The sequence below is a fragment of the Macaca nemestrina genome, chromosome 17 (genome assembly GCF_043159975.1).
Source record: "Macaca nemestrina isolate mMacNem1 chromosome 17, mMacNem.hap1, whole genome shotgun sequence".
NCBI classification, from domain to species: domain Eukaryota; kingdom Metazoa; phylum Chordata; class Mammalia; order Primates; family Cercopithecidae; genus Macaca; species Macaca nemestrina.
Window position 1 is genome coordinate 54,266,200 of NC_092141.1, and position 16,281 is coordinate 54,282,480.

A 16,281-nucleotide genomic window follows, 5' to 3' on the forward strand; every position below is an offset into this window, starting at 1 on the left:
GCTACAGCCTCTAGCAAAGTGTTTTGCCTTTTCTGCAACCTACAATCAACCTACAATCTCTGAAAAAGAAAGCCAATTTTAGCTTAGGACAATGTTGGTGTCAGTGGCCTTCCATCAGATAATGAGAACTAGGAAGGAACCAAGCATCCAGAGAGATAGATTTTTAACATACTTCTATGTGGGAGATTTTTCTTTTCTTCTTCTTCTTTTTTTTTTTTTTTTTTCTCCTATGTCTGCTTTCCTTACATGACAGGACTCAGGCACTGAGAAAGAGGAGAGACAGTAGCAAGAAGTATCTTCTGGACTTGATGCTTGGGTGAACAGAACCCAGGTTGATGAGTACTACCTGTGTTCTATCTCAGCAATGCCTGGCGGAAGTTTTTCTCTCTCCCTGTGCCCTCCAGGGTGTTACGGTGGTTGTTGCAGCTTTCTTGTGTACTCTGTTCCTTTCTCCATGACTCCTCTTCTCTCCAGGCATGAAAATCCACATGGTTAATGTTAGTAAAGTCTAGCAGCGGGGACAATAGAATTCACAACTAAGTTGAGGTCAAAGAAGGAGCGGAATCCCACAGGGGTAAAATGACACCAGGAGTAAAATCTTACCACAATTTCAATTCCAAGAACAGTTAGTAAACATTTATTTATGTAAACTGTGCTAAGTGTCTACAACTAGAAATCTATCTTAATCTTCACAGTCCTGGGAGGTAGGTAGTATTAACCTCATTTTTACAAATATGTAATCTGAGATTCAGAAAGATCAAGCTCATAAATGGCTTGACTAAAGTTTGACTCATGGCTGCCTGGTTCCAAAGCCTATATTATTGTCACTAGGTGAATCTGTTTATCGAGCCTGATGTGTTACTTTTTTAAAGGATCTGCTTGATTCAGTGCGAGACCTCTTGAAGAATACAGGAATAGGGGAAGTCATATACTTTGCTGGCACAAAGTTCTACTTTTTTTCTGTTCTTGTTCGATAGTGAATATTTTCTGTGCTAGAACTATATGCCAGATATGTTCTAAACATATTACATGCATTATCTCATTTAATCACATAATAACGTTGAGACCAGTACCATTATTACTTTATATTTCATATTAGAAAAACCGAAGTAATGGCTGGACACGGTGGCTCACACCTGTAATCCTAGCACTTTGGGAGGCTGAGGCGGGCAGATCACCAGAGATCAGGAGTTTGAGACCAGCCTGGCCAACATGGTGAAACCCTGTCTTTACTAAAAATACAAAAATTAGCTGGGCATGGTAGTGGGCGACTGTAATTCCAGCTACACGGGAGGCTGAGGCAGGAGAATCGCTTGAACTCAAGAGGCGGAGATTGCAGTGAGATGAGATCGTGCCACTGCTCTCCAGCCTGGGCAACAGAGTGACTCTGTCTCAAGAAAAAAAAGAGAAAAGAAAAGGAAATAATTTTTCACATAGTCACATTGCTAGGGAAGGACTGTCTAATTCCAGAACCTGTGACTTGAACAGCTGTGCTATCATCTTTCATGGTAGAGCTCTAGATGGTAGGTGGTGCCCTTTACTAGTTCACATTTTGAAAGAAGTGGGTTCTAGGGGGCAGTGTCTATAGAATGAAGTGACTGAATTTGGCAAGTACACCTGTGTAGAAGACAAAGATAACCCACCATCACGATTCTTGCAGCTAAGAGATTTTTGCCTTCTCATTTGATTGTTGTGTGTGTGTGTTTGTGTTTGAGGTGGAGTTTCACTCTTCTTACCCAGGCTGGAGTGCAATGGCGCAATCTCAGCTCACCACAACCTTTGCCTCCAGATTCAAGCAATTCTCCTGCCTCAGTCTCCCTAGTAGCTGGGATTACAGTCATGTGCCACCATGTCCGGCTAATTTTGTATTTTTAGTAGAGAAGGTGTTTCTCCATGTTGGTCAGGCTGGTCTCGAACTCCTGACCTCACGTGATCCACCCTCCTCAGCCTCCCAAACTGCTGGGATTACAGGCGTGGGCCACCGCACCAGGCCTGTTCCTTGTTTTAATATTTAAATGTGCTCCCTATAACCCTCCCCTTAGTATATCCACTAGCCTTCTCATTATCCTTCTCTTTTTCCATGGGTCTAGTTCCAAACACTACCTACTCTCTGCCCCAACTCTCCCACTATAAAAACGAACTTTCATAACTATGTGATCTTCAGCTTTAATAGTCATCCCCATCATCTTTGACCCTCTGCACCACTCATGTGATGGCCTTTCGTTATTAGCCAGCCTTATCTTTCAGGGCACTTCTCTATCCTACTTTTTTTTTTTTCTCTCTCTCTCTCTCTCTGACTGCTAATTCTCAGTGATCTTCATTTGATTCCATTTTCCTCTCCATTCTGCTAGACCTAAGTAAGTCTCCCCATACTTCCAAGGTCCGCCTTTTTCTCTTTCTGCATTTCTCTCATCCCACCTTCTCCTTGTCCCTTCTTTATGAAGTCTTTTCTGACAACTCCCAGAAGAATTGAACCCTTCTTTCCTGTCCCAGGTACAAATTTCTGTCTTATAGTCCACAACACATTATATCACTGATTTGTTTAAAAATCTGTTCCCTGCCTCCTAGATATAGGTCCCACAAAGGAAAAGGACCCATTTGTAGGACTTGGTGTCCTGACACTCAACAGCCCTTAAGGGATTTTTTTTTTTTTTTTTTTTCTGAGACAGAGTTTCACTTTGTCACCCAGGCTGGAGTGCCGTAGCACAATCTCAGCTCACTGCAACCTCTGCCTCCCACCAGGCTCAAGCGATTCTCCTGCCTCAGCCTCCCAAGTACCTGGGATTACAGGCATAGGCCACCACACCTGGCTAATTTTTGTATTTTTATTAGAGACAGAGTTTCACCATGCTGGCCAGGCTGGTCTTGAACTCCTGACCTCAAGTGATCCTCCCACCTTGGTCCCCCAAAGTGCTGGGATTACAGGCATGAGCCAATATGCCCAGCCTAAGGTATGTTTATCGTACATATTAATGAATGGCTCTTCAAAATCTTAAGTTGTTCTGTCCTTCCTGATATCCAGCCCTTAATTCCCTCCTGGATGCCTTGTTGAAACTTGAACTCAGTATGTCTAGAATTATACTCATCCTCTTTCTCCATTATCTCAATATCCTACCTTACTTGTTTTGTCTGTAGCAGTCATTCTCAACCATATGCATAGAAATTCCTGGGTTGCTGTAAAGACTGATGATATCTGGGTCCCACCTCAGAGATTCTGATTTAACTTGTCTTGGATGCCTCAAGGTCATAAAGAATTTTAAAGGTCCCTGGATGTGCTAATTGTACCATAAATTCCCAAACTGAAAATCTTGAAGTTATCCCCAACTTTCATTTCAGTCAGTTCTGGATTTCTCTATGTTCTTCTTTACCTCTCTTTCTCTTTGCTTTTTCTTTTCTGTGGACACTGTCTGTCCAGAAATTGTCAATGTCATAAGCTTTAATACTGTTTAGGGATGAAACTAGATTGAAGTTCAGGCTTTCCTGAACACGATCAAATATCCCTGTGCATTTCAAGACATATTATTTCTCCTTAAAATAGACCTTCTTTTGCACAATGTCTTGCCCATTGTTTTTGAAAACCACATGTACACAAATATATGTTCATTTTATTTCCATATATATATATATATATATATATATAGAGAGAGAGAGAGAGAGAGAGAGAGAAGTTCTTATTATGTTGCCCAGTCTGGTCTCGAACTTCTGAGCTCAAGCGATCCTCCAACCTCACAGCCTCCCAGAGTGTTGGGATTATAGGCCTGAGCCACATCCAGCCTACTTCCAGTCATTTCTTAATATACTATGTCTTTGCAACTCCTGGTTGTGAAAATTAAAGAACAACCTTTCTCTTCCAGCTCTTAGGATAACCCTCCATCAGCTTCACACGAGAGGGTTTCTCTCAACCCCAACCCCAGCTCTGTTTTGTTCCATCTTTATGGGTTTTAGGCTGAACTCAGAGACCCAAGATGAGAGAGGACAAGGCACAGGAAGAGTGAAGAGGGGAACAGTTGTTGACTTCGACCTGTGCCAAGCACTGTACAAAGTGCTTTGGTATCTCCAGTAAACTTCAGAATTATTTTTTAAAAAATAATTACTCCCATTTCATTAACTAACTTGCCTAAAGTCACTCTCAATATGGAGGTGAATTTGGGTTTTTCTCATTTCCAAGCTTAAGCCTTTTTCCATTGCATCACACTGCCAGCCCCTGCCTTCCCCACCAGCAGGGGTCCGTTGCTGATCTTGGAGAGCATCTGAAGCAACGAGCCCAGTGCTCCTTAGGCAGCAATGCCAACCAGAAGTTTGTTGATTGATTTTAAACCACAAGCATCCTCCAAACATTAATCTTTAAATCATAAAGAAAGTTTCCTTGGTTTCTCTCATCATCCGTACAATTAAGAAGCTCCATTGAGAGGGGGAACTAAAGGGCACCTGTTGGTTAAATTTGTCATCTCAGTGGATTCCTGTGAGACTAAAACCAAAGTTTTATCTGGAAAATAAACCAAAGGAATCAATATTTTCAAAACCTGAGCCAACCAGCTTTCTGTGAGTTTTGTAATATCATCGGTGCACACAACTCATTTGGGGTTTGTCATTTAATTCCTGTGTGTTCCTTTGGGATCCTAGTTTTAGTTTGCAAATCAGATTAGCTGGGCTCAAATCAACTCTAAGGTGATACAAATACTTTTGAAATAATAGGGTTGTTTTGAAAAATAAGAAGATATTATGTTTATAGCACTTGGAATGATTCTGGGCATATAATAAAGCTCAGTAAATATTAACTAGTTATCATGATCATTTATCCTTCCAATCTACCAGGTGGCCTAAAATTTCAAGTATTAGAAAATGGCCTTTGAGGTTGGGCAATGTCTCTCTAAAAGCCACTACTTAAAAGATGCTGTTTGGGATCTTTATCTATCAGTACCTACTAGTATCAGTATAATTACACATTTGGTTTCTGTTAGCATGTTATGAATAATGTGCAACTTGGTGATCCATTCCATTGAAAAAGGTCTCATAGGAATGGGGCTCTAAAAAGAGACCATGAGCTGGGATTTTTGTGGCAGGGGTTGTGAAAGGCTGGCTGCTTTGAGGTTTGTTTTGCAGGAAAGCCTTGAATAAAGGGGTGTAGAGCAGGGGAAACACATTTAATTTCAGTGTCAAATTTGGTTCTAATCCCAGGGCTACCATTTGCTAATTGATCTTTGACAGGCAAATCACTATTTCAGAACATTTGTTTCTTTTTTTTTTTTTTTATTTTTTTATTTTTGAGATGGAGTCTCGCTCTGTCGCCCAGCCCAGGCTGGAGTGCAGTGGCGCGATCTCGGCTCACTGCAAGCTCCGCCTCCCGGGTTCACACCATTCTCCTGCCTCAGCCTCCCGAGTAGCTGGGACTACAGGCGCCCACAACCGCGCCCGGCTAATTTTTTGTATTTTTAGTAGAGACGGGGTTTCACCGTGGTCTCGATCTCCTGACCTTGTGATCCGCCCGCCTCGGCCTCCCAAAGTGCTGGGATTACAGGCGTGAGCCACCGCGCCCGGCCCATTTGTTTCTTTATCTGTAACAATGGAACTAATCGAACATATCTCAAAAAGTAGGTCTCAAGATTAAATGAGCTGACATTTGAATGCTTTTAATAAATGCCTGGCATGTCCTTGGTGTTCAATACCTGTTAAAGCCCAAAGCTTAAAGTAGGCTTCTCTTCCCTATTTTCCATCATATCATCTTGGTTATGTCCTTTATAACACTGTTAATAATCTGAAATTGTTTTGTGCAATTATTTGTTTACTTGTCTTGCAAGACTTCGTATTGCTCCCTTGATCCACAAAATATACCGTTGTGATTCTATATTGCGCTGCAGCCACAGCCCTCCAGGCCAACTCTTTCCCTCAGGTCCTAAAGCAGATCTACCCAAAAAATGCAGATTTGGTGGTCCATCGTCCTATAACCTACTTTAGTCCAGCTGTAATACCGTTTTTAAAAGCCATTGTCTTGCCGATATTAAGAACAGTCCTCTCACCTCACCTTCTTTTCTCTTCTAACACCATTTGTCACTGTTGACCTCTGCCTGCACCTTGAAAGCATTTCTTCTCCTACCTATTATGGTGTGATGTGCAACTGCCATGTACTTCTCCTGATTGTACCTTCAGTGCTGATTTAAAGCCTCCTTGGCCCCCGCCCCACCTCTCTTTATCCTCTTCTTCTGGGTTATTGTCTTCATAGCATTTACTGCTATTTGAAATGCTCTCATTTCTTCATCTGTTTGCATATTTATAGATGCATTTGTTTGCATATTTATATATTCTTATCTGGCTTGGGGAGGGCGCAGAAAGTTCTGTTTTGCTCATCACTGCATTACTCAGTGACTGTAACACCGCCTCGTATGTTCTATAGTTCATTACATCTAAAACTCTTTCTGTGATAAGATGCACTATTTTTTTTAGGGACAACAAAAAGGAAAAGAAAAGCTGCCAGTTAAACTATGAGATACTGTTTTCTTATTACTTATAATTTTTATTTTGTGTTTATTTAAATAATGTTTTGAGAATTATTGGACCAGATGTTTTGTATATATGACTCTTTTGCATATGTGAAAAAGAAAATGTAAGCAAAATAAATTAACAAAGATGGCTGGATGCCGTGATTCACATCTGTAATCCCACCCTTTGGGAGGTTGAGGCCGGTGGATCACCTGAGGTCACAAGTTGGAGATCAGCCTGGCCAACATGGTGAAACCATGTCTCTACTAAAAACACAAAAATTAGCCAGGCATAGTGGTGGGTGCCTGTAATCCCAGCTGCTTGGGAGACTGAGGCAGGAGAATCGCTGGAACCTGGGAGGCAGAGGTTGCAGTGAGCCAAGAACACGCCAAGATCACGCCAAGATACTCCAGCCTGGGAAACAAGAACAAAACTCCATCTCAAAATTAATTAATTAATTAACAAAGATATTTCTTCTTCCCATACAGAATCCAACTCTCCAAACTCACTCCTTGACTCAGAGACATCAGTGTGTTTTTCCCCACCCTGTCATTTTTTATGCCACTGTCAGCACTGGTGACCCTGCTTTTCTTTAGAGAGCTCTGCTATTGTCTCCCAATACTTTATTCTAAGCTGTTGACACTCATTTTAAGTTTTGATGGTGGTGCTTTTTTTTTTTTATCTTACTACAAAGTATCAATGAAAGCTTTTCCAGACAACAAACAGGACTCGTTTTTCTTCCCAAAATGGTCCTTAAATAGATTTGGGACTGAAATATCAAGGGTATCAGTGTCCCATAAGCCACCAGAAATGACAAGCAGATTGCACATACCCACGCAATGACAACTGTGTATGCATTTCTGCTGTTGCCTGGCTGACAGAGATTATAACATACCACAGGTTGTGAGACGTGTTAGAGATGTTTTTATTTTTATTTTTATTTTTATTTTGGAGACAGAGTTTTCCTTTGTCACCCAGGCTGGAGTGCAGTGGTGCCATCTTGGCTCGCTACAAACTCCTCCTTCCAGGTTCAAGCAATTCTCCTGCCTCAGCCTCCCGAGTAACAGGGTTTACAGGCGCCCACCAGAATGCCTGACTCATTATTTTTTGTATTTTTAGTAGAGACGGAGTTTCGCTGTGTTGGCCAGACTGGTCTCTAACTCTTGACCTCAGGTGATCTGCCCAACTCGGCCTCACAAAGTGCTGGGATTACAGGTGTGAGCCGCCATGCCTGGCTGCATTAGAGATGTTTAAAATACGGAGGAAAAAAGTACATCTTATAGTAGTTGAGATTCTCTAGTGTGTTCCCTGCAGATATTTACTAAATGAATTAATATATAAACAGAACCAGTGTTACTGCTGTGTAAGCCAACTAAAGTCTAAAATAAATCACCTAAGACAGAAATCCCATGTATTAAGCAATTCTTTGTTTCTTTTTTTATTATTGGCTCATCAAGGTTCAGCAATTATTTCATCTACTTAAATTCTAGAATCAATGAATTCTTTTCTTTTTTTTTTTTTTTTTCAGAAGAGACAGGGTTTCACCTTGTTGGTCAGGCTGGTCTTGAACTCCTGACCTCAGGTGATCTGCCCTCCTTGGTCTCCCAAAGTTCTGGGATTACAGGCTTGAGCCACCACACCCGGCCAATGAATTCTTAGTGATGATAATTCAATCTAGAGCAAGTTTTAACATTTTGAATATACTTTTTCACTTCTAATTTTACTTCTCATTCATTGTTTCTTAGAAGTTGAATGCAGCATACTTTAAATTATCTGCTTTAAAAAGATAAGTATTACACAGGTATTTCAGTGGGGTGCCCTCGATTTCTCGTGTTTGAAAAATAGAAAACATTTTATAACAGGTAGTTTTTTTAACCATGAGAGGGCAGCCTTGGTTAACTTATCAAATTCTCGCAAAGGCCTAGCTGGGCAGCCACATTCTACAGAGTGATTCACTGGAGGGGGAGGAGGGCTCCGGGAACCTCAGCCAGCTGTTTTCAGGGTGTTTTATTTGCTGAAGTCTAGTTGTGCTGCCAGGAAGCACATTGATGCTGCTGTTTTTACTTCCTGAGTGTCTTACATTGGCAGTGAAACCTGGTATTACTTATTTAGCAGGCAGATGGGGGATCCAGGGGAAGGAGCTGTCTGGGAAGGCTGACGTGTATCAGAAATTAGGTGGCTGCAGGAGGGGATGCTTTCACAAAGGCCATGTCTGAGATTTGAATCTCTGATAACACATACATACCTATAGTTATGCAAACTTTGTGTGTGTGTGTGTGTGTGACTTATTTATTTTTGTTTGAGACGGAGTCTTGTTCTGTTACCCAGGTTGAAGTGCAGTGGCACAATCTTGGCTCACTACAACCTCTGCCTCTGAGTTCAAGAGATTCTCCTGCCCCAGCCTCCCAAGTAGCTGGGATTACAGGCACGCACCGCCACACCCGGCTGATTTTTTTTTTTTTTTTTTTTTTTTACTTTTAGTGGAGACGGGGTTTCATCATGTTTGCCAGGCTGCTCTCAAACTCCTGACCTCCAGTGATCCACCCTCCTCGGCCCCCCAAAGTTCTGGGATTACAGGCGTGAGCCACTGCACCTGGCCCAAAGTTTGAAATATTGTTAGAGACTGGAGAGGCAAAACCATTAAGAAAGGGGAGAGGTTGAAGGTAAGTCTAATGAGGATGGATGTCACGATCAATCAGCATAGATGGTCAAGGAGACAAAAGGGGATAGTGACTTATATTTTACATCCTTATTAGATCATTTATTCCTTCCTTTCTTTATCACACATTATTGAATTTTATACAGAGGCACAACTTGAACTCCTAAGCCAGTGAGGGAAACTTCCTAGTAAGCAGATAATTGCAGTTCAGTCTAAGTGGTAAATAAAAATATGGACACAGTATCATGGGAGTACAAACTAGGAACTAACTTTGCATGGAGGATTGAGTCCTGGATTAAAGATCTGGGCAGCATAGGGTTAGACCCAGGCCTGTTAGTGTAGGCCTGAGCACAAATAATGTAATGACCAAATAATGTAATGACCATTGTAATGTAGGAGAAGAGAGCTCTAGTCAGTCTGAATCTCATTCTGTGCCTCACTCTTTTATAGAGAGAACTTTTACTTTTCAGTGCTAGCCCATCTCTATAGTGATGAGAGCAGTTACTAAGGTGTTCCTAATGTCTTTACAGTTAAAAGTCCTTCTATGTTAGCTTTACCAACTGAGCAATGAGAACATATGGCAGCATGCACTCATTCATTCCACAGACATATAATGAAGTCCCCAAATGCGCCAGTCACGATGCTAGGAATTAGTGGTATATGAACAAGCACAAATCCAATCTGCATCCCAAGTGCTCACAATCAACTAAGGAAGAAGTTATAAATCACTGGACAAAGTTAATTCTTCATGCAGATGGGCAGAAATTTTACTTTTCCTCAAGTTCTCGAGCCTAGTAATCATACAATGTTTCCTCATTAAGTTTCTTAATCATAAAAAGATCAGGATGAGCTTCAAAAGTAGTAGGGATGAAAGTGGTAGAAATCATCATATTTTGTATTAGTCTTAGCCCCAAGTTATAAAGTGAATGTCCTACCATGTTCCTTATAAAAACATAAGAACAACAACAATAGCATTGGTTGCATTCCAGGGCTAAATAGGAATGCAAAACAGGTCATGTACAGTTTTGATATTGCTGTATCAGAGGTTTGCATCGTGATTAGAGGTGTATTCTGAATCATGTTAAAAAAAGTTATTAAAGAGATAGTACAGAATCAGTTTCACTTTTAAATTAATTAATTTATATCTTATTCACTTAAAATCATCTTATTCACTTAAAATCATACTTACATACAAGTATATACTTGTATGTGTACATGTTTATTTAGTGTATGGCATGTGTATGGACCCAAGAAGGCCACCCTGCAGTTTCCCTGAGATCTTTGGCCTCAGAATATCTTCTATACTCCTGAGCCCTTCCTAAGAAAACCCGTTTACAGTTTCTTTCCTGTGCACTTTCTTACACTGAACACTTGTCTGTATTCTCAACCAGGAATCAGCAAATATTGTCTGTAAGAGGCCAGGTAGTAAATATTTTAAGCTCTGCTGGCATCTAGTCAACTCTGCCTGCCATCGTAGCACAAAAGCAGTCATAGACAATACATAAGCTAATGAATGTACAAACATAGACGGCAGGTCAGATTTGCCCTGCAGGTCATACTCTGAAAATCCCTGTGCTGAATCATTTGACCCCAGCATTTTGGCTGATTTGATTAGGAGGGGGCATCCAAAATAAGGGTGACAAATCTGTTAGCCAGTCCCAATATGTTGCCCTGGCAAGGACCTTGTATGAGATCTTTGTAACAATTGGTGTCTCTAGATAGGCAGACAGATGGACAGACAGAGCAATTGTTAGTAGGATCAGCAGCATCAGGAGCCAAGAGTAATCAGAAGCTATCAGTAAAGTAAAATGAAAATATTTTAAAAAGATAACCAACTAGAGGGTGGGGTAGTTAGTTAGTAGGATTGAGACTAGAGAATTTGAGAAAATTCACATTGGTAGGGGTTGTGGGTCTTGAGAATTGTGTGTCCTAAAAAAATCTTAGCACAATTAATCTGCATTCCAGCTTCAGTCTAGCCATCCCTGGGTTCCTGGAGGAGTTATGTTGTTCTTATTTCCACATGTAGCCTAATAGCTGATTTCCCATTGCTAGTGTAACCTCAATGAATATCTATTTCCAACAACTCCAAAGAGCCTAGGTGGCATTCTTTCTGTAGGTTGGGAACTGGAGGTGTGTATCAAATATTTATCAGCAAATATTGGCTATGTTGGGAGATTTCTGAATCATTTGTTTTATACTTTCTGCCTAGTCTCTGAATGGATTGAGCAAGCCTAAGTCATTTTTTTCTTGAAAATGCACAGCCACTTTCTCTGGGGGCATTTGATGAGTAGGAAGCATGGCTGTGTACCCACCTCAGGCCTGACAGTCCTGCTCAGTGAGGCATCAGGGCCCCATATGGTAAAAATCGTTCCATGACAAGTCTGGTTTATTCCAGTTGTTGCTTCTATTGAAAATCTTGAGGAAAACCTTTTCATGTTTCTCACCTGAGTGCAGTGAAGGTTTCTGGACTGCCTGGGAAAAGGTTTAAAGGAAGGTTACATTATTAATCAATATGCTTTTATGCCCAGTTATCCCTGACCAGAGATGAGTCCTTCACATTGCTCTTAGCAGTCCCTGGAACTTAATTCAACCCTTGTCATCTCTGACAGTGTTTTATGGTCTCCTGCTCTGGCTGCCAATCTTAAGACAACCTCGATTTTGGAAGAAATTTCCATTCTCTTCTTCTACTGTACGAGAAAAAAAGGTACAATTTTGTAGCTATTCAGGGTAGAAAGATGTTTTATCACTGAAGGAGTGAATTCTTGGATGTGTTAATATATCTCCTTTCACAGGTATGTTGAAGGACATTTTACTTCTGGCTCTGTTTTTTTAGATGGTGTCTAACTCTGTTACCTAGTCTGGAACGCAGTGGTGCAATCTCGGCTCACTGCAACCTCTGCATCCGAGGTTGAAGCGATTCTCCTGCCTCAGCCTCCTGAGTAGCTGGGATTACAGGCTGCACCACCACACCCAGCTAAGTTTTAGTAGAGATAAGGTTTCGCCATGTTGGCCAGGCTGGTCTTGAACTCCTGACGTCAGGTGATCCACCAGCCTCAGCCTCCCAAAGTGCTGGGATTACAGGTGTGAGCCTCTGCACCTCGCCTCATTATTAAAAAACAAACAAACAAACAACAACAACAACGAGAAAAACAGTTAATTGCCAAATGTTGCATAAAACATGGCAACTTGCTTTCAGAAACCGTTTTTTAGAAATCTGGATGTACATTAAAGTTAATATGGATCCCCTAGGTATAACCCCTTGAGAACAGGAGAAAATAGACATCACTACCATTATCTTTCTGTTAGAGGCCAATCAGCATTAATAATATACCTGGCATTTGCACACTTGCCAAGTGCTAGTCACTGAGGCACAGAGTATTGATAACTTGCCCAAGGTCTCACAGTAAGAAGCAGATACATATGCAGCACTATCCTGCTTTCATGACATTATGTCCATAAGCTCAGACTCCAGAAAACTTAAAGGAAGCCTTCATCCACAGAGCATGGAGATCTGAAGGGAAAACCTAGGTGTGAGCAATGAGATATTTGATCTCTCTAAAGTTTCCTTTTTTCTGTAAGTAGAAGAAATAGGCTCCCCTGAGGATTATATTTCAAATAAAAAGTCAAGCAGTCACTGCGTTATATTGCTACCCACTGTGTGGCTGCCCTCTATTAGGCACTTTCACGATGAGGTTACAGATCAGAAACAGGCAGTTCAGGGGCCAGCTGATGAGAGACGGACAGAGGCCTGCCTGGGGTATACACTTGTTTTACATGAAGCTTGTCTTTTCTTTATACAGAGCTGTGCTCCATGCTGCTTACATGGCTGTTTCATGTCCTAATTAATTTTGGGGGCTCTCTGTTGGATTTTAATTACAGATCTATTAATCCATTGGAAGAGTTGACAGGTGTTGTAGGTTGGTCATAGCAAATTAAAAGGCAAGTGCTGGGTAGGAAGTCCTGAAGACTCTTAGTAATTCACTCACAAAAAAACTTGCCACTTGAAAGTGGGGAGCACAACCAGAATATGTTTAGCTACCTAGAACGCATTTTTAAAAGGAAAGACACCGAGGCTGAAAACACTGACTCAGTTTGGGCTTGCATTTTCTATTGAGGTGGGAAGGGATGTCATTAATAGAATGAATGAAGATGGGATTGGGCTGGGTCACCTGGAAAAACTTGAGCAAAGTCCCATGGGATGATATAAACACAATGCTGGCAAAAACGAATAAACAGTTTATTTCTAGCAGGGTTTGTCCTCAAACCTCATTATAGTCATGCAACACATAAGAACGCTAAGGTCAATAACAGGTGGCATATCCGATGGTGGTCCCATAAGATTATAATGGAGCTGAAAAATTCGTATCACCTAGTGACATGATAGCTGTCCTGACATTGTAATGCAAAGCATAATTCATGTGTTTGTGGTGACACTGGTGTAAACAAACTTACTGCTCTGCTATGTGTATAAAAATATAGCAATACAATTATGCACAGTTCATACTACTGATAATACTAAATAATTATGTTACTGGTTTATGTATTTACTATGCTTTTTATCATTATTTTAGAGTATATTTCTTCTACCTATTAAAAAAAGTTAACTGTAAAACAGCCTCAGGCATTGTTATCACAGGAGATGGCATTGTTATCACAGGAGATGACAGCTCCATGTATGCTACCGTCCCTGAAGACAGTGGGATAAGATGTAGAGGTGGAAGACAGTGACACTGATGATCCTGAACCTGTGTAGGCCTAGGATAATGTATATGTTTGTGTCTTAGTTTTTAACAAAAAAAGTTTAAAAGTAAAATAATAATAATTTTTTTTTTTTTTTTTTTTTTTTTTTTTTTTGAGACGGAGTCTCACGCTGTTGCCCAGGCTGGAGTGCAGTGGCGCGATCTCGGCTCACTGCAAGCTCCGCCTCCCGGGTTCCCGCCATTCTCCTGCCTCAGCCTCCTGAGTAGCTGGGACTACAGGCGCCCGCCACCGCGCCCGGCTAATTTTTTGTATTTTTAGTAGAGACGGGGTTTCACTGTGGTCTCGATCTCCTGACCTTGTGATCCGCCCTCCTCGGCCTCCCAAAGTGCTGGGATTACAGGCTTGAGCCACCGCGCCCAGCAAATAATAATAATTTTTTAAAAAAGGATATATAGCCTGAATAAGGATATAAAGAAAGAAAAGAAAATATTTTTGTTTGGCTGCACAATGTGTTTGCGTTTTAAGCTAAATGTTATTATAAAGGAGTCAAAATGTTTAAAAATTATAATATATATAAAGTGTATTAGGGTTCTCTAGAGGAACAGAACTAATAGGATGTGTATGTGTGTGTGTTTATATATATATAATATATATATTATACATACATATTATAAAATATATATATTATACATATATATATATATATATATATATATATATATAAAGGGGAGTTTATTAAGTATTAACTTACATGATCACAAGGTCCCACAAGGCAAGCTCGAGGAGCAAGGAGAGCCAGTCCCAGTCTCAAAACTGAAGAACTTGGAGTCTGATGTTCGAGGCCAGGAGGCATCCAGAAAAAGATGGGGAAAAGATGTAAGCTGGAAGGCGAGGCCAGTCTCGCCTTTTCACATTTTTCTGCCTCCTTTATATTGGCTAGCAGCTGATTAGATGGTGTTCACCAGAATAAGGGTGGGTCTGCCTTCCCCAGCCCACTAACTCAGATGTTAATCTCCTTTGGCAACACGCTCACAGACACAACCAGGATCACTTTGTATCTTGCCATCCAATAAAGTTGACACTCAGTATTAACCGTCACATAACGTAAAAACGTTATAGTAAGCTAAAGTTAATTTATTATTAAATATTTAAAATAGATTCAGTGTAGCCTAAGTGTACAGTGTTTCCATAGTCTACAGTGGTGTACAGTAATGTCCTAGGCTTTAACATTCACTCACCACTCACTCCCTAACTCACCCAGAGCAACTTCCAGTCCTGCAAGCTCCATTCATGGTAGGTGCCCCATAGGGGTGTAGTTTTTTTTTTTTGAGACGGAGTCTCGCTCTGTCGCCCAGGCTGGAGTGCAGTGGCTGGATCTCAGCTCACTGCAAGCTCCGCCTCCCAGGTTTACACCATTCTCCTGCCTCAGCCTCCCGAGTAGCTGGGACTACAGGCGCCCGCCACCTCGCCCGGCTAATTTTTTTTGTATTTTTTAGTAGAGACGGGGTTTCACCGTGCTAGCCAGGATGGTCTCGATCTCCTGACCTCGTGATCCGCCCGTCTCGGCCTCCCAAAGTGCTGGGATTACAGGCTTGAGCCACCGCACCCGGCCGGGTGTAGCATTTTTTAATATCTTATACCGCATTTTTACTGTACCTTTTCTATGTTTAAATATGTTTAGGTATACAAATACTTACCATTGTGTTCCAATTGCCTATAGTATTCAGTAGAGTAACATGTTGTGTAGGTTTGTAGCCGAGGAGCAACAGGCTATACCATCTAGCCTAGGTATATAGTAGCCTAAACTGTTTAGGTTTGTGTTAAGTACACTGTGTGGTGTTTGCACAGTGATGATGAAATCACCTAATGATACATTTCTCAGAACTTTTCCTTGTCATTAATCGATACATGCCTCTGCAAAACTTTAGAAAGAATTTGAATTATGGAGAATTCTTTTTAGCCTTAATTAAGAGGCTAGAACCAAAGCTGGGGAAAATGACCACTTTTCCTCCTAAGTGCACTTCCAATTTTGGAACTTTGTCCCATTGTTCAGAGAAGCAGCCATTCCAAGAGAGCTGGAGTGCAAAAAAGCCCCTTTACCCCAGTTCAAAGATATCCGTGCCCTGGCTGTGCCCTGGCCTAGTCCTGGGAAAGGGGACATCGGAAGTGACAGAGCTGGTCAGCCTCTTCTCATTTGGAAGCAGCCCTAGCTGTATCTGGTGGTTGAAGGAACCCTACAGAAAGAGGAGAAAAATCCGTGCAAATAAGATGGCATTTTATCACATGTTAAAACTTCTACCCTTCACAGCACAACCTGCCAACTAGGTCTGTCATCCAGCACTCCTGCCCCTTGAAGGCTGAAGCATTTTCCTCCTCACCCTGACTCATCCCTGGGCAGGAGCAAAAGCAGGATGGGGAGAAGAAAGGAGCCTTGAGTTGCCCAT

General features: G+C 41.3%; 1 long non-coding RNA gene across 6 annotated transcripts in view; it reads left to right on the forward strand.

The window, feature by feature from the left end:
* Window positions 1-16,281, forward strand: part of LOC105476759 (uncharacterized) — a 277,502-nt gene that overhangs the window by 2,638 nt on the left and 258,583 nt on the right. For all 6 annotated transcript variants that reach the window (XR_011615746.1, XR_011615747.1, XR_011615745.1 and 3 more), the window contains exons 2-3: window positions 8,959-9,140; window positions 11,746-11,840. This is a non-coding gene — a long non-coding RNA (uncharacterized lncRNA). The remainder of the gene's footprint in view (window positions 1-8,958; window positions 9,141-11,745; window positions 11,841-16,281) is intronic.